The sequence below is a fragment of the Periophthalmus magnuspinnatus genome, chromosome 19 (genome assembly GCF_009829125.3).
Source record: "Periophthalmus magnuspinnatus isolate fPerMag1 chromosome 19, fPerMag1.2.pri, whole genome shotgun sequence".
Taxonomy (NCBI): domain Eukaryota; kingdom Metazoa; phylum Chordata; class Actinopteri; order Gobiiformes; family Gobiidae; genus Periophthalmus; species Periophthalmus magnuspinnatus.
This window is the reverse complement of record NC_047144.1, coordinates 20,855,658-20,872,747: the sequence shown is the minus strand read 5'-3', so window position 1 is coordinate 20,872,747 and position 17,090 is coordinate 20,855,658. Positions and strand designations below refer to the sequence as shown.

Below are 17,090 nucleotides of genomic sequence, written 5' to 3'. Positions count from 1 at the left end.
TGCACGCGCTGACAGTGCTCCACCTGCTGGGCGACGTCGCAAACAGACTGAGGAATGTGGTGCCGCCCGCCGCATAGCCCGGTACAACATCTATCACGTCAGGAACATCCACCTCCATCGACAGTGCACTGCCCCCCTTTGGACTCTTTTCACCACTCACCTCACCACCCACCTCAGACACCTCCACATGGCCGTCCCCCACCACTTCAACAGGACTTTGCTTCCCCACAACACCCTCATCACCACTAACCCCCAAGGACACCTCGATCTCCATTTTTGACCCCCCTCAGAACAATGGACAGAGACTCTAATCTAGGTTCAGAAATTGCGTGCTCATTCTCTCTTTAATTTCATTCATTATGTCCTCGCCTGCCCCATTCCTTCATGTCTCCTACCCTATCCCATATCCCCGCCCCCCCCGCACGCCCTAATGTTACCTGTGTTGTGATGTGCATATACATATATATATTTATTATTTCTTGTATGTTCTCCCCATTTCCTTCATGTGTTTCTTGTACATTTACTGTGCTTTTACTTTGTAAAACGATATTTTTGAAAATAAAAGACAAAAAAAAAGGTCATTTCGGGGCGGCTATTGTTTAATTATGCAATGACAAAGATCATTTGTAAGATGTTTGTAAGATTTGTGAGATGTTTTTTTTTCTTTTTTTTCTTTTCTTTTTTTTTGTGTGTTTTCATGTGTTTAAACCAATCATCGAAGGCGCTGTGGCTTAGCTGGTCAAAGTGCCTGTCTTGTAAACAGGAGATCCTGGGTTCAAATCCCAGCAGTGCCTTTTTACATTCTGTTCTCTGGTGGAAATATTAAGAAATGAGACCAGCTCATTCAACCACGAAGGGATTCGAACCCTCAATCTTCTGATCCGAAGTCAGACGCCTTATCCATTAGGCCACATGGTCCATGCATTTTGTCTTTTTAGAGTGCAGTTGAAGGTGCTGTATGTCAACCGGTCAAAGTGCCTATCTTGTCAACAGGAGCCTTTTTTTTGCTGTTTGTGTTATAAAAAAAGACAGTCGAAGGCACTGTGGCTTAGCTGGTCAAAGTGCCTGTCTTGTAAACAGGAGATCCTGGGTTCAAATCCCAGCAGTGCCTTTGTACATTCTGTTCTCTGGTGGAAATATTCAAAAATGAAGCAAGTTCATTTAATCACAAAGGGATTCGAACTTTCTGACGTATTCTCATCTGAAGACAGACGCCCTGAGCTAAATGGTGTTTAAGGCACATCTTTTGTCCAATTATGTAATGAGCCTCAGATGCGTTATCCATTGGGCTAAATGGTCATTTCGGGGCGGCTATTGTCTTTTTTTTTATTTATTTTTTTACTTTTTCCAGTGGGGGGCGGTGCGCTGATCGTATAGGTGGAGGTTTCTGACAAAGAAGATGGTGTACCGGGCTATGGACATGATAAGTCTGACGAGGGGGAGGTTGGGTCTGGATGGGTGATCAGGTGGATGGTCGGGCGGGCGGTGATGGTGGCGATGTTCTGGAGGACGTGGGTCTGGAGTGCGGTGACCTGGGGTGCGGTGATCTGGGGTGCGGTGATCCGGGGTACGGTGATCCGGGGTGCGGTGGGCCGCGGTGCGGTGGTCCGATGGGTGATCCGGGGTGCGGTGGTCCGGGGTGTGGTGGTCCGATGGGTGGTCTGGCTATCCGGCGGCTATTGTCTAATTATGCAATGACAAAGATCATTTGTAAGAGTCATGGTTGAGATGTTTTTTTGTTTTGTTTAAAATGATGGTTGAAGGCGCTGTGGCTTAGCTGGTCAAAGTGCCTGTCTAGTAAACAGGAGATCCTGGGTTCAAATCCCAGCAGTGCCTTTTTACATTCTGTTCTCTGGTGGGAATATTTAAAAATGAAGCCAGCTCATTTAACCACGAAGGGATTCGAACCCTCAATCTTCTGATTCGAAGTCAGACGCCTTATCCATTAGGCCACATGGTCAATGGATTTTGTTTTTTTTTAGAGTGCAGTCTCCTGCAAATGAAGGTGCTGTATGTCAACCGGTCAAAGTGCCTATCTTGTCAATAGGAGCCTCTGGGTTCAAATCCCAGCAGTGTCTTTTTACATTTTGGTTTGAGAGGGGATTTCAAGTTGGAGCTTTTTTTTTTTTTTTTTTGCTGTTTGTGTTTTAGAAAAAGACAGTCGAAGGCGCTGTGGTTTAGCTGGTCAAAGTGCCTGTCTAGTAAACAGGAGATCCTGGGTTCAAATCCCAGCAGTGCCTTTGTACATTCTGTTTTCTGGTGGAAATATTCAAAAATCAAGTATACTCAGTTACCACAAAGAGATTCAAACTTTCCGACATCGCATCTGTCTGGGCCTACACATTCGAATGGTTTATACCACACATAGTCGGTAACTTCAAATTCAAACACATGAAGGAAATGGGGAGGACATACAAGAAATGTTTTTTTTTTTTTTGTCTTTTATTATCAAAAATAGCATTTTTACAAAGTAAAAGCACAGTACACGTACAAGAACACATTAGGTTATGTGGGGGGGGGGGGACGTGGGGAAGGGAAAAACACATGAGGGAAGTGGGGAAAACATGAGAGAAATAATAAATAAATGTGTGCATACATTGCAAGACAGGTAACATTAGGGCATTTGGGGGGGGGGTAAGGTAGGAGACATGAGGGGCTGGGGCAGACGAGGACATTAGTGAGCAAATGTTAAACATTATAGATCCATGATTGTGTTGTTGTCCATTGTCCTGGGGGGGGGGATCAAAAATGGAGGTCGAGCTGTCCTTGGGGGTTGGTGGTGATGAGGGTGTTGTGGGGGAGCAAAGTTCTGTTGAAGCGGTGGGGGACGGCCATGTGGAGGTGTCTGAGGTGGGTGGTGAGGTGGGTGGTGAAAAGAGTCCAAAGGGGGGCGGTGCGCTGTCGGTGAAGGTGGATATTCCGAACATGATAAATGGTGTACCGGGCTATTGACATTAACAGTCTGAACAGCTGACGGTCGGCAGCGGCGACGGGGCGATGGTCAGCCCCGGGGCGCCCCCTTCCGGCCCCGAACAGGAGAGACCAGCGCACCTGGTCATTCCCTCTAAGGGCCGCCGGCCGTGGGAGACTCCAGTTCAGCCTCCGGGCGAGGAGATCCTGGACCCGGACCCAGAAGCGGCGGGCGGCACCACATTCGAGAAATAGGTGTTCTAAAGTCTCGGGGGATTCTCCGCACACCGGGCAGTCTCTGACGAACTCCGTGGGACTAATGGCGTGTAACTGTATGCATGTGTGGTCAGTTACCACGAAGGGATTCAACCCTTCTGACGGACTCTGATCTGAAGTTCTTTAGACCAAATGGTCTTTTAGTCACGACTACTGTCTAATTATGCAATGAGTCTGGTCATTTTTAAGAGTCATGCTTGTTTCTATCTATCTAAGGCTCCAGCAAAGGGGAGGGGGGCATCCCGTCCCCACGCGTTGAGCCGATCAGGTGAACCAGTTTTTTCCAACGCTGGCGGTCTAGGGCCAGCTGCTCTGCGTCCTCTATGGTGACTCCAAGTTGTTGGAGGTCGCCCACAATGATGTCAAGCCATCGGGTGCAGGGCTTGCCTCGTAGTCGTTTCCAGCCTGCCGCCTTTGGGTCAAACTGGAGGATGGCTCTCGTGGGATGGTCAGCAGGAAGGTGGAGAACATGGCCAAACCAGCGGGTGCGGCGTTGCGCAGCCAGGCAGGATGCTCTGGGCTGGAGCGTGCGAGCTCTGAGCCCCTGGTTGGAAACTCACTGGGGCCACCTGATATTTTCGATGGTGCGGAGAGCTCTGCTATCAAAGCCGTCTACTTTGGCAGCCAGAGTCTTGTTCAGGGGCCATGTCTCCGAACCATACAGCAGGATGGAAAGTACGGCGGAATTATATATCCGGAGCTTTGTCGTGTGTGAGATGGTGGAGTGTCGCCAGAGTGGCTTCCAGAGGGACTGCAGGGCTGATGCTGCCAGGGCTCTTCTGCGGTTAATCTCTGGATTTAGGTCCCCGTTGTCCGTCACTATGGACCCCAGGTACACAAAGCGCTTCACAGGCTCTACAATGTCATTGCCAAGCTGCAGGGGGGGGGGTGGATCTGGCCCATCACCGACATGTATAAATTTGGTCTTAGCCCAGCTCACTTGGAGGCCAAGCTTCCCTGCCTCTTCACTGTATATGCCCAGAGTGTCTCTCAGCTGGCTGTAGGATGTGCTGAGCAGAATGGTGTCGTCGGTGTACTCCAGGTCGGTCAGATGGTAGTCGCCAAAGGACACTCTGGGGACCCGCTCACAGACCTTGAGCATCAGGTGGTCAATGATGCAGTTGAAGAGGTCGGGAGCAGCCACTCAGCCCTGACGGACGCCACTGGAGATGGAAAACCAGTCAGAGTCTCTGCCGTTAATGCAGACACAGCTCTGTGCATTGCTATAAAGCAACTTGAGTAGGGCGACGATCTTGGGTGGTGCTCCAAGGGCCTGTAGGATACTCCACAGTGAAGCATGGCAGACGGTGTCGAAGGCAGCCTTCAGATCTATGAACCCGATGTAGAGGTGTCGGTCTTTACGAAATTCATAGGTCTTCTCTATCAGCAAACGAACGGCGGAGATGTGGTCGGTTGTGGAGCGATTAGGCATGAAGCCAGCCTGCTTTGGACGGCGACTGCTTCTGATGGCTGGGAGAGCACGGGTGAGCAAGATCCTGGTAAAGAGCTTACCGGGGATGGACAGAAGGGTAATGCCTCTGTGGTTGCAGCAGTCTAGCCTGTCACCCTTGCGCTTCCAGAAGGGTAGGATAAACCCCTCTGGTCCAGTCACTGGGAAGTCTCTCTGTCTCCCACACCTGACTGAATATGTGGGTGAGCCACTCGACAACACCATCACCACCAGATTTTAGCATCTCAGCAGTTATGGAGCAGATGCCGGGGGCCTTCCTGTTGTTGATTTTATTCAGAGCAGCTCTGACTTCTTCTGGGGTGAGAGGGTCTGTGCTGCAAGCGTTGCTGGTGGATACGGCATTTGCAGTGGCTGGGATGATGGAATCAGCCGGAATGGAGCTATGCTGCAGGAGAAGGGTGAAGTGCTCTTTCCAGCATTCGAGGCAGGTTGCTTCAGTTGTTAAGAGGTGGCCATCCGAGTCTTTCACCAGGGCTGTCTTGATGCGTGGACCATTACGGGCTTGGCGCAGCAGACTAAAGACCCGGCACATGTTGTTGTTGTTGGCCGCAGACTCTAGGTGTTCAGCTTCTGCCTTCCAAAACCTCTCACGGTCCTCGGCTATAGCCACATTGCGCAGGTAGTTCAGCCGCCGATATTCCGGGAGGTCGCCCCGGAGTCGGGCCTCGCGCCGGCGGTCGATGATGTTAAGAGTCTTCTCCGATATCCAGGGCTTTTTCAGGGCATTGTGAGCTGACTGAATGAGGCTCTCCTTAAAGGTTGTCCAGTCGGCCAGGGCATCGAAGGTACAGCGGACAGAGCATGCTTGTTTACAGCATATAAAATACTGGTGTTTTTTGGGGGGCTTTTTAATTAGGTTTCAAGGCGCTGTGGCTTAGCTGGTCAAAGTGCCTGTCTTGTAAACAGGAGATCCTGGGTTCAAATCCCAGCAGTGCCTTTTTACATTCTGTTCTCTGGAAATATTCAAAAATGAAGCCAGCTCATTTAGCCCTAGAGGGATTCCAACCTTTTCAAACATGGTCAGTTACCACAAAGGGATTCGAACCTTCTGACGGACTCTGATTTGAAGTTCTTTAGACCAAATGGTGTTTTAGGCACGACTACTGTCTAATTATGCAATGAGCCTTATCATTTTTAAGAGTCGTGCTTGTTTACAGCATAAAAAATACTGGCTTTTTTGTTTTTGTTTTTGTGGGTTGTTTATTCAATTTCAAGGCGCTGTGGCTTAGCTGGTCAAAGTGCCTGTCTTGTAAACAGGAGATCCTGGGTTCAAATCCCAGCAGTGCCTTTTTACATTCTGTTCTCTGGTGGAAATATTCAAAAATGTAACAAGCTCATTTCAGCATGAAGGGATTCCAACCATTTCAAGCATGGTCAGTTACCATGAAGGGATTCAAACCTTCTGATGGATTCTGGGACATAATTTGAGAAATAATATTAAATTGAATAAACAATCTGCACATTTTGGTTTCAGTCTTTCAGAATCCGAGGTGGGGTGGGGGATGGGGTGAGTGATCAAAATTGAAAGTCCAAATGTCCTTGGGGGGTGACGGTGATGAGGGTGTTGCGGGGGAGCAGGGTCTTGTTAAAATGGTGGCTATGTGAAGGTGTTGGAGGTGGGTGGTAAGGCGGTTTGTGAACAGGGTCCAGTGGGGGGCGGTGCGCTGATCGTATAGGTGGAGGTTTCTGACAAAGAAGATGGTGTACCGGGCTATGGACATGATAAGTCTGACGAGGGGGAGGTTGGGTCTGGATGGGTGATCAGGTGGACGACTACTGTCTAATTATGCAATGAGCCTCAACATTTTTAAGAGTCGTGGTTGTTTACAGAATATAAAATACTGGTGTTTTTTTTTTTCTTTTTGTGGGTTTGCAATAACATTTCATGGCACTGTGGCTTAGCTGGTCAAAGTGCCTGTCTCGTAAACAGGAGCTCCAGGGTTCAAATCCCAGCAGTGCCTTCTTACATTCTGTTCTCTGGTGGAAATAGTGGCGCAAAGCAAAATTAACCACAAAGGGATTCGAACCCTCAATCTTCTGATCCGAAGTCAGACGCCTTATCCATTAGGCCACATGGTCCATGAAGTTAGTTTTTTTTAGAGTGCAGTCTGCTGCAGTTGAAGGTGTCAACCGGTCAAAGTGCCTGTGTAAGGAGGGTTTGAACAGGGCATGTGAGAGATCACTAAATTATTCAAACATGCATGGATGACATATAAAACCTCTTTAGGCATGTTTTTGTCTTTTAGGGAAGACTACTGTCTAATTATGCAATGGGCCTCATAATTTTTAAGAGTGGTGGTTGTTTACAGCATATAAAACACTGGAGTTTTTTTGTTTTTGTTTGTGGGTTTGAAATGACATTTCAAGGCACTGTGGCGTAGCTGGTCAAAGTGCCTGTCTAGTAAACAGAAGTTCCTGGGTTCAAATCCCAGCAGTGCCTTTTTTTTTTTTTTTACATTCTGTTCTCTGATAGAAAAAAACAAAAAATCAAGCACTCTCAGTTAACCAAACAGGGATTCAAACCTTCTGACAGATTTTGATCTGAGTTACATTATGTTACATATTAAAAGAAAAATTTAACTCTGTTCAGAAGTGAAGAAGCGGGTTGGATGAGTAGAGGAATGTTTTCACTCAAATAACTTTTTGTTAAGTTGCATTTTAGAACTTATTGCTACTTGCACTTTTTTGTACTTTTCTCTTCAGCTTTTTATCCTCAGCTGTCACTTAACTGGTGTAAATCTGTGATAAATATTTACCACAGGTACTATTCCACCAAACTACGTAATACTAGTCACTAGTCAACTAGGTCCATATGTTATGGTAAAAATCAACACAATAAAAAAACAAAACAAAAAACCCAACATCAGCAACATGCACTGTAAGACTTGAAATGTCTTTAATTTCCTTTATTGATATATTGTGTGATATTGTTTGTTGTATGCACAGTATTGTTCAAAATAATAGCAGTACAATGTGAATAACCAGAATAATTCCGGTTTTTAGTATATTTTTATTTCTACATGGCAAACAAGTTATCAGTAGGTGCAGTAGATTCTCAGAAAACAAACAAGACCCAACATTCATGATATGCACGCCCTAAAGTCTGTGCCACTGGGCAACTAATGGAAAGGAGTGTGTTAAAAAAAATAGCAGTGTGGCGTCCAATCAGTGAGGTCATCAATTTTGTGAAAAAAACAGGAGTGAATCAGGTGGCCCCAATTTAAGGATGAAGCCAGCACTTGTTGAACATGCATTTGAGAAAAATGGGTCGTTCAAGACATTGTTCAGAAGAACAGCATACTTTGATTAAAAAGTTGATTGGAGAGGGGAAAACCTATAAAGAGGTGCAAAAAATTATAGGCTGTTCAGATAAAATGATCTCCAATGCCTTAAAATGGAGAGCAAAACCAGAGAGACGTGGAAGAAAACGAAAGACAACCATCAAAATGGATCAAAGAATAATCAGAATGGCAAAGGCTCAGCCAATGATCAGCTCCAGGATGATCAAAGACAGTCTGGAGTTACCTGTAAGTGCTGTGACAGTTAGAAGACGTCTGTGTGAAGCTAATCTATTTTCAAGAATCTCCCGCAAAGTTCCTCTGTTTAAAAAAAAGGCATGTGGAGAAGCGGTTACAATTTGACAAAGAACACACCAACTGGCCTAAAGAGAAATGGAGGAACATTTTGTGGACTGATGAGAGTAAAATTGTTCTTTTTGGGTCCAAGGGCCACAGACCGTGTGTGAGACGACCCCCAAACTCTGAATTCAAGCCACAGTTCACAGTGAAGACAGTGAAGCTTTGGTGGTGCAAGGTTTATGATATGGGCATGTTTCTCCTACTATGGTGTTGGGCCGATTTATCACATACCAGGGATCATGGATCAGTTTGCATCTGTCAGAATACTTGAAGAGGTCATGTTGCCTTATGCTGAAGAGGACATGCCCTTGAAATGGGTGTTTCAACAAGACAATGACCCAAAACACACAAGGAAATGAGCAAAGTATTGGTTCCAAACCAACAAAATTAATGTTATGGAGGGGCCAGCCCAATCCCCGGACCTTAATCCAATCGAGAACTTGTGGGGTGATGTGAAAAATGCTGTTTAAGAAGCAAAACCATGAAATGTAAATGAATTGTGGAAAGTTGTTAAAGAATCATGGAGTGGAATAACAGCTGACGGGTGCCACAAGTTGGCTGACTCCATGCCACACAGATGTGAAGCAATTATAAAAAACTGTGGTCATACAACTAAATATTAGTGTAGTGATTCACAGGATTGCTAAATCCTACAAACAAAAATGTTTCTACAAAATAATTTTGAGTTTGTACAGTCAACGGCAGACACTGCTATTTTTTTTAACACACCCCTTTTGACTTGTTGCCCAGTGGCACAGCCTTAAGAGCCTACATATCATCAATGTTGGGTCTTGTTTGTTTTCTGAGAATCTACTGCACCTATTGGTAACTTGTTTGCCATGTAGAAATACAAAAAAATATATTAAAAACCTGGATTATTCTGGTTATTCACATTGTACTGCTATTATTTTGAACAACACTGTATTCCACTTCAAAGATTTCTGTGAACCTACTCATATTGTTATGTTTCCTCATGAAAAACATACCCAGGGTTGTATTTTGTTTCATTCACACATGTTTAACTCACAAACTCTGCATATTTAGATTGAATTCTTCTCACAAACATAAAATATTCTGTTCCACCTTATCATGTGGTAATACTAGAACTGCTTCACTGTGTATTTGAACCCCATTCACCTTCACTAGAATAATTTGGTTATTTTCAGCTTTGGAAGTGCCAATCTCTACGAGATAAAAGATACCAGTTCAGTTGAAATCTACAGCTTCATGACATCACAAGGTTTGACTGTTTTATAATACCACATTTAACAGTACAGTATAGGACTCATTTAGAGTCCTATTTTAAGCAGGCACCACAAAAGGAACTGTGTCAGTGTGTCCTTGAACTATACACGGAGCCTTAAGATTTTCAAGCCCCGGCGGGTACGTGTGTGATGGGTCGCAGGAGCCGCAGTGACATAACAGGTGTGAAAGTGCAAACACCCATGCGCTGTTAACAACCCCTCTGCTGGGGCATTTGAATGCACTTCACACATACTCCACAAGGCTCCTACAAAAGTTTTTATATTACATTTATGCAAGTTATCATCTTTGCAGAAACCGTTTGCACAAGTTTGTTCTGAAATATATATATATTTTTGGAAAATTACTTAGAATATTCAACATTTTGGCATTAAATGTTGTTCTAATATTGATCTCATTGCAGGTGTTTTTATTGCCAAAGACATATATAAATAAATGGACTACTAAACCATGAAAGGGTGAGGGATTTGGCGCTAAACCATACCTGTCAGCATATTTATATCGCAGCAGAAAGGAAATAATTAATCACACAAAACTTTATCTGGCACTCTGGAATAACTTGCTCCCTGTAAAAAAAAAAAAAAAGCTAGTATCTATCCCCTTGCTCCTCTCCAGGTGGCAGCATACTTGTCCACTGGGGATAGATATGTTTAATGTCATACTATGGAACATTCTAATCAAAGTCATATCATCACCATGGAGATATGAGATGATGTATGCAGATGGCAAACTATCCATTATATATACTAGTTTATATACAGGGCACAGTGGCACAGACGCTTCACGATAAGGTTCCAGGTTCGATCTTGTGTCTTGGTGGGTTTCCTCCAGACACTCCAGTTTCCCCGATCAACTCAAAACTTGCACGACTGGAAAAATCCTCCAGCTAAGGTCCTTTAGCTGGACAAGCCTAGCAACAAGATCATGGAGATGGGTCCCTAAGCTCTACACTGGTCCCAGCGGAATTTAAGGATAGGTCAAATGCAGACAAAGATTTATTTCCCTACAGGGACAATAAAGTGTCCATTAAACTTAACCATAACCTAAGAAATAACCAAACTAATGTTATTACTAAGCACGTAAGCCAAATGTTTGAAACTGCAAAATTGTTATAAAATGTTGCACTTGCCAAAAAATATTAGAATATAATAGAATAGACTATGGGCTGCAGCTGTGGGTACAAAAGCAGCTTAACACGACTGGAGTCAATGAAAAATGCAACATGTTTTGTGTCTTGGAAGGTGCTACAAAAATCAAATTATTATTATTAATCAACTTTGATTTGACTCACATCTGTTTGAGTGATCCTGCATCAACATTCCAGTCCCAAAATAATAAAAACACAGATTTATGGTTTGGTATGTGACATTTATGTTTATGATTCAATGGCGTTAAAACTTCTGGACATATTGCCATTATAACATAAAATCAGACTTTTAAGTACCTGTTCTTTCTAAAAGTCATTTGGGGACCACTAAGAGCCCTTGGCCATTTGTAAAGGTCGCCTCATTACAATCCTTATGGTTGTGTAGAAATTGGTCCTGCGACATGAACAGTGGAGCTCTCCCTGCTGCTGCTGGCGATCTGCAAATGAGGCGGCCATTTTGATGTGCCATTTGGAGTGTCCTGACCGGCTTTGTTATACCACGCATGAAATTAGATCTTGCAAATACCCAGGCAGTAATAGCTGAGGAAAAATGGAAGTTTTCAAATGCCATATTGTATCATTTGCGGCTGACGTCATCAACATTGTGTGATGCTAACTGTAGGCACTTCAGCAAGCAAAACAACCACAATGGAATTCAAACCCTCAGTCTTCTGATCCGAAGTCAGACGCCATATCCGTTGAAGGCACTGTGGCTTAGCTGGTCAAAGTGCCTGTCTTGTAAACAGGAGATCCTGGGTTCAAATCCCAGCAGTGCCTTTTTTACATTCTGTTCTCCGGTGCAAATATTCAAAAACAAAGCAAGCAAAACAATTAACCACGAAGGGATTCGAACCCTCAGTCTTCTGATCCGAAGTCTGATCATTTTTAAGAGTCATGCTTCTTTACAACATATAAAATACTGGCGTTTTCTTTCTTTTTGTGGGTTTCAAATTAGATTTCAGGGCGCTGTGGCTTCGCTGGTCAAAGTGCCTGTCTCGTAAACAGGAGATCCTGGGTTCAAATCCCAGCAGTGCCTTTTTCTTTTCTCCGGTGCAAATATTCAAATCAAAACAAGCAAAGCAATTAACCATGAAGGGATTCAAACCCTCACTCTTCTGATCCGAAGTCAGACACCTTAACCATTAGGCCACATGGTCCTTGTGTTTTGTTTTTAGAGTGCAGTCTGCTGCAGTTGAAGGTGCTGTATGTCAATCAGTCACAGTACCTGTTTTGTCAACAGGAGCCTCTGGGTTCAAATCCCAGCAGGGTTGACCCTGAGCTTCTCCGGCTCAGGGCCCGTCTGGAGGCCCTGGAGCTGGAGAAGAGCAAGGGGGCCATTCTTAGGGCTAGGGTGAGATATACAGTGGAGGGAGAGAGGGGAACAGTCTTCTTCTTTGGGCTGGAGAAGAGAAAACAAGGCAAGCTCTTCATCCAGGAACTCACCGATTCTGTAGGTGTCACCTCAGCGGATCAATGTACTTTGCTCGAGACAATTCAAAAATTTTACTCCAAGTTATTTCGCGCGCAAGGTACCTCGTCACATGCCACTCACGCCGCCATCAACGCTCTTGAGGCCAGACTGACCGAGGACGACCGCGACCTCTGAGACCGGCCCATAACCGTCGCGGAGGTCCGGGAAGCCATCAAAGGGCTAAACAATAACAAGAGTCCCGGTCAGGATGGTCTCACGAGTGAGTTTTATAAGACTTTCGCTCACCACATCGAGCCCATACTGCAGTCACTGTACACGCAGATGCAATCTGAGAACCGCGTTTCTGCATCATTCTGCACTGGCGTCATTACATTACTACACAAAAAGGACAGTAATTTGGATTTAGAAAACTACAGGCCCATCTCATTGCTCAACACCGACTACAAGATACTCGCCAAAATTCTCGCCAACCGCCTTAAATTAGTCTTCGCGTCCGTCATCAGTCCGACCCAGTCATATAGTATTCCGCACCGGGACATTGCTGACAACATCCTCACCAACAAGTACCTCATCAGACACATGCACCACACGGGGGGGGGTTACATGTCAGCGTGGACTTCCGCAAGGCGTTCGACAGGGTCGAACACTCGTTCCTGTGGGACGTCTTGCGGAGGTTCGGGTTTGGCGACACATTCATTACATGGATTCAACTCCTCTACCAAAACGCCCGGTCGAGAGTGAAGTGCAATGGTTCACTGACTGACACCTTCTCATTAAGCTTATCGGTGAGGCAGGGCTGTCCCCTCTCCTCTCTTCTGTACAGCATCGTGGCGGAGCCCCTGGCTGCACTTATCAAGAAGAACCCCCACGCCCATGGCATCGTCTCTCCCTCCGGAAGCGAGCTGAGGGTCATCCAGTACGCAGACGACACCAACCTCTTCGCCCGAGATGTGGGGAGCCTGGAAGCGGCTCTCCACGAGCTAGGCGTCTACTCGGGCGGGGAGGTCAATTGGGCCAAAACATCGGTGTCGTTCTGCGGCGACGTCGCCCCGGCACGCCTCAGCGTGGACATGCGGAGGGCGGATGACCAGTACAGGGTGCTGGGCGTCCTGATGGGGAAAGACGAGGTGGTCTGCGCCGAGAAGCAGTGGGAGAAATCCCTGCTGAAGATCGGGCAGACCATCTCGCTCTGGAACCTCAGGGCGCTCACTGTAAAAGGGAAGGTGCTGGTCGTTAACGCCCTCTGCATGTCCACGCTGGTGCACGCACTGACGGTGCTCCACCTGCCGGGCGACGTCGCAAACAGACTGAGGAGGACCGTCGGCCGCTTCCTCTGGAGGGGGGAGAGGACGCTGGTGGCCCACGACACGATCGTGGGGGGCGAAGACAGCGGGGGTCTGGGACTTGTGGACCTAGTCACAAAAAAGAACGCTTTGCGACTGAAACTGGTCCGCAAGTTCCTGGACCCCCTCTGTCACGCCCCCTGGAAGCCCTTTTTCGGCCACGCCATGGGCCTGGAAGGCAGCCAGGGCATATACAAGCTCTGCCAGATGCTGCCGCCTTCGATGCTGGACGGCTTGCCCCCATTCGAACGGGAGGCGTGGACGGCGTGGCGAGCGCTGAGGCCCTCGGCGATCGCCGCACCGGCCACGACCGAGCAGCTGTCCAGCATCCCCCTGCGGTTCAACCCGGACCTCCTGTCCAGCCCGCCCGCCCCTCGGGAGTACATGAGGAGCGGGAACTTTGAGAGAGCGGGGTTCGTCCGGGTCGGCAACCTGCCGGGCGCCACGGGCGACCTCGACGTAGGGGTCGTCCTGGGGCGCTTCGCGGCCGCCGGCCTAACGTTCCGACGGGCCCCGGTCTCCGACATGGCCCTCCGCTTCGCCCTGAACGTGGAGGTCAAGTGGGGGTCCCTCCCGGGAGCCGGGGCGCCGCCTCGCGGGGCACCGGCCCCCGGGGGGAACACCCCCGGGCCGGGGGCGGGGGGACGCGAAACCCCCGCCGCCGGCTTCGACTTCCACGTCTGGGTGGGAGGGACCGTGTGGAAGAAGCTGACCGAGATGAACACCCGAACCTGTTATAGAGTGCTGCTCCCTGGAGTCTTCAGACGCCCCGCGGCAGAACACAAATGGTCACAGACATTCCCAACGCACGACATCGCATCCATCTGGGCCTACACATTCGAATGGTTTACACCACACATAGTCGGTAATTTCGAATTCAAATTGAAACACAGACTGATCTACACATGCATACAGTTACACGTCATTAATCCGGCGGAGTTCGTCAGAGACTGCCCAGTGTGCGGTGAATCCCCCGAGACTTCAGAACATCTATTTCTCGAATGTGGTGCCGCCCGCCGCTTCTGGGTCCGGGTCCAGGACCTCCTCGCCCGGAGGCTGAACTGGAGTCTCCCACCGCCGGCTGCCCTCGGAGGGGACGACCAGGTGCGCTGGTCTCTCCTGTTCGGGGCCGGAAGGGGGCGCCCCGGGGCCGACCATCGCCCTGTCACCGCCGCCAACCGTCAGCTCGTCGCCGGGACCCACTACGGCCCAGCCTTCACCGCCCCAGCCGCCTCAGCTGCCTCAGCTGCCCCGGCCGACCATCGCCTGGACCATCGAGCGGAGAACCGTGCGTTCCCCCATCACACTCCGGGACACCCGCCGGACCAACGCACCCCAGATCACCGCACCCCAGACCAGCGCACCCCAGACCAGCGCACCCCAGACCACCGCACCCCAGACTACCGCTCTCCAGATCATCGCACCCCAAATCTCCGGACCCCAGATCATCGCACCCCAGACCACCGCACCCCAGACCACCGCACCCCAGACCACCGTCACCACCATCGTCCACCCGACCGTCCACCCGACCCTCCACCTGATCACTCCTCCAGACCCAACCTTCCCCTCATCAGACTCCTAATGTCCATAGCCCGGTACACCATCTACCACGTTCGGAACATCCACCTCCACCGACAGCGCACCGCCCCCCTTTGGACTCTTTTCACCACCCACCTCACCACCCACCTCAGACACCTCCACATGGCCGTTCCCCACCGCTTCAACAGGACCCTTCTTCCCCGCAACACCCTCATCACCACCAACCCCCAAGGACAGCTCGACCTCCATTTTTGATCCCCCCCCCCCAGGACAATGGACAACAACACAATCATGGATCTAGATGTTTAATGGGATTTATAATGTTTAACATTTGCTCACTAATGTCCTCGTCTGCCCCAGCCCCTCATGTCTCCTACCTTACCCCCCCCCCCCCCCAAATGCCCCAATGTTACCTGTCTTGCAATGTATGCACACATTTATTTATTATTTCTCTCATGTTTTCCCCACTTCCCTCATGTGTTTTTTCCCTTCCCCACGTCCCCCCCCACATAACCTAATGTGTTCTTGTACGTGTACTGTGCTTTTACTTTGTAAAAATGCTATTTTTGATAATAAAAGACAAAAAAAAAAAAGCTGGTCAAAGTGCCTGTCTTGTAAACAGGAGATCCTGGGTTCAAATCCCAGCAGTGCCTTTTTTACATTCTGTTCTCCGGTGCAAATATTCAAAAACAAAGCAAGCAAAACAATTAACCACGAAGGGATTCGAACCCTCAGTCTTCTGATCCGAAGTCTGATCATTTTTAAGAGTCATGCTTCTTTACAACATATAAAATACTGGCGTTTTCTTTCTTTTTGTGGGTTTCAAATTAGATTTCAGGGCGCTGTGGCTTAGCTGGTCAAAGTGCCTGTCTCGTAAACAGGAGATCCTGGGTTCAAATCCCAGCAGTGCCTTTTTCTTTTCTCCGGTGCAAATATTCAAATCAAAACAAGCAAAGCAATTAACCATGAAGGGATTCAAACCCTCACTCTTCTGATCCGAAGTCAGACACCTTATCCATTAGGCCACATGGTCCTTGTGTTTTGTTTTTAGAGTGCAGTCTGCTGCAGTTGAAGGTGCTGTATGTCAATCAGTCACAGTACCTGTTTTGTCAACAGGAGCCTCTGGGTTCAAATTCCAGCAGGGTTGACCCTGAGCTTCTCCAGCTCAGGGCCCGTCTGGAGGCCCTGGAGCTGGAGAAGAGCAAGGGGGCCATTCTTAGGGCTAGGGTGAGATATACAGTGGAGGGAGAGAGGGGAACAGTCTTCTTCTTTGGGCTGGAGAAGAGAAAACAAGGCAAGCTCTTCATCCAGGAACTCACCGATTCTGCAGGTGTCACCTCAGCGGATCAATGTACTTTGCTCGAGACAATTCAAAAATTTTACTCCAAGTTATTTCGCGCGCAAGGTACCTCGTCACATGCCACTCACGCCGCCATCAACGCTCTTGAGGCCAGACTGACCGAGGACGACCGCGACCTCTGAGACCGGCCCATAACCGTCGCGGAGGTCCGGGAAGCCATCAAAGGGCTAAACAATAACAAGAGTCCCGGTCAGGATGGTCTCACGAGTGAGTTTTATAAGACTTTCGCTCACCACATCGAGCCCATACTGCAGTCACTGTACACGCAGATGCAATCTGAGAACCGCGTTTCTGCATCATTCTGCACTGGCGTCATTACATTACTACACAAAAAGGACAGTAATTTGGATTTAGAAAACTACAGGCCCATCTCATTGCTCAACACCGACTACAAGATACTCGCCAAAATTCTCGCCAACCGCCTTAAATTAGTCTTCGCGTCCGTCATCAGTCCGACCCAGTCATATAGTATTCCGCACCGGGACATTGCTGACAACATCCTCACCAACAAGTACCTCATCAGACACATGCACCACACGGGGGGGTTACATGTCAGCGTGGACTTCCGCAAGGCGTTCGACAGGGTCGAACACTCGTTCCTGTGGGACGTCTTGCGGAGGTTCGGGTTTGGCGACACATTCATTACATGGATTCAACTCCTCTACCAAAACGCCCGGTCGAGAGTGAAGTGCAATGGTTCACTGACTGACA

The 17,090-nt window shown here is 48.0% G+C and overlaps 16 non-coding genes across 16 annotated transcripts; 11 read left to right on the top strand and 5 right to left on the bottom strand.

Annotated features, from left to right (window-relative positions):
* Window positions 1-720: 720 nt before the first annotated feature.
* On the top strand, window positions 721-794 carry trnat-ugu (transfer RNA threonine (anticodon UGU)). The gene has a single exon. It is a non-coding gene; the product is annotated as a tRNA-Thr (tRNA).
* A 51-nt stretch (window positions 795-845) lies between these two features.
* Window positions 846-918, bottom strand: trnar-ucg (transfer RNA arginine (anticodon UCG)). Its single transcript has one exon. It is a non-coding gene; the product is annotated as a tRNA-Arg (tRNA).
* A 119-nt stretch (window positions 919-1,037) lies between these two features.
* On the top strand, window positions 1,038-1,111 carry trnat-ugu (transfer RNA threonine (anticodon UGU)). Its single transcript has one exon. It is a non-coding gene; the product is annotated as a tRNA-Thr (tRNA).
* A 651-nt stretch (window positions 1,112-1,762) lies between these two features.
* Window positions 1,763-1,836, top strand: trnat-agu (transfer RNA threonine (anticodon AGU)). Its single transcript has one exon. It is a non-coding gene; the product is annotated as a tRNA-Thr (tRNA).
* Window positions 1,837-1,887: 51 nt separating this feature from the next.
* Window positions 1,888-1,960, bottom strand: trnar-ucg (transfer RNA arginine (anticodon UCG)). Its single transcript has one exon. It is a non-coding gene; the product is annotated as a tRNA-Arg (tRNA).
* Window positions 1,961-2,166: 206 nt separating this feature from the next.
* Window positions 2,167-2,240, top strand: trnat-agu (transfer RNA threonine (anticodon AGU)). Its single transcript has one exon. It is a non-coding gene; the product is annotated as a tRNA-Thr (tRNA).
* Window positions 2,241-5,520: 3,280 nt separating this feature from the next.
* trnat-ugu (transfer RNA threonine (anticodon UGU)) lies at window positions 5,521-5,594 on the top strand. Its single transcript has one exon. It is a non-coding gene; the product is annotated as a tRNA-Thr (tRNA).
* Window positions 5,595-5,871: 277 nt separating this feature from the next.
* On the top strand, window positions 5,872-5,945 carry trnat-ugu (transfer RNA threonine (anticodon UGU)). Its single transcript has one exon. It is a non-coding gene; the product is annotated as a tRNA-Thr (tRNA).
* Window positions 5,946-6,544: 599 nt separating this feature from the next.
* Window positions 6,545-6,618, top strand: trnat-cgu (transfer RNA threonine (anticodon CGU)). The gene has a single exon. It is a non-coding gene; the product is annotated as a tRNA-Thr (tRNA).
* A 45-nt stretch (window positions 6,619-6,663) lies between these two features.
* Window positions 6,664-6,736, bottom strand: trnar-ucg (transfer RNA arginine (anticodon UCG)). Its single transcript has one exon. It is a non-coding gene; the product is annotated as a tRNA-Arg (tRNA).
* Window positions 6,737-7,023: 287 nt separating this feature from the next.
* trnat-agu (transfer RNA threonine (anticodon AGU)) lies at window positions 7,024-7,097 on the top strand. The gene has a single exon. It is a non-coding gene; the product is annotated as a tRNA-Thr (tRNA).
* Window positions 7,098-11,408: 4,311 nt separating this feature from the next.
* trnat-ugu (transfer RNA threonine (anticodon UGU)) lies at window positions 11,409-11,482 on the top strand. Its single transcript has one exon. It is a non-coding gene; the product is annotated as a tRNA-Thr (tRNA).
* A 185-nt stretch (window positions 11,483-11,667) lies between these two features.
* trnat-cgu (transfer RNA threonine (anticodon CGU)) lies at window positions 11,668-11,741 on the top strand. The gene has a single exon. It is a non-coding gene; the product is annotated as a tRNA-Thr (tRNA).
* Window positions 11,742-11,789: 48 nt separating this feature from the next.
* Window positions 11,790-11,862, bottom strand: trnar-ucg (transfer RNA arginine (anticodon UCG)). Its single transcript has one exon. It is a non-coding gene; the product is annotated as a tRNA-Arg (tRNA).
* Window positions 11,863-15,857: 3,995 nt separating this feature from the next.
* On the top strand, window positions 15,858-15,931 carry trnat-cgu (transfer RNA threonine (anticodon CGU)). The gene has a single exon. It is a non-coding gene; the product is annotated as a tRNA-Thr (tRNA).
* A 48-nt stretch (window positions 15,932-15,979) lies between these two features.
* Window positions 15,980-16,052, bottom strand: trnar-ucg (transfer RNA arginine (anticodon UCG)). The gene has a single exon. It is a non-coding gene; the product is annotated as a tRNA-Arg (tRNA).
* Window positions 16,053-17,090: the final 1,038 nt, after the last annotated feature.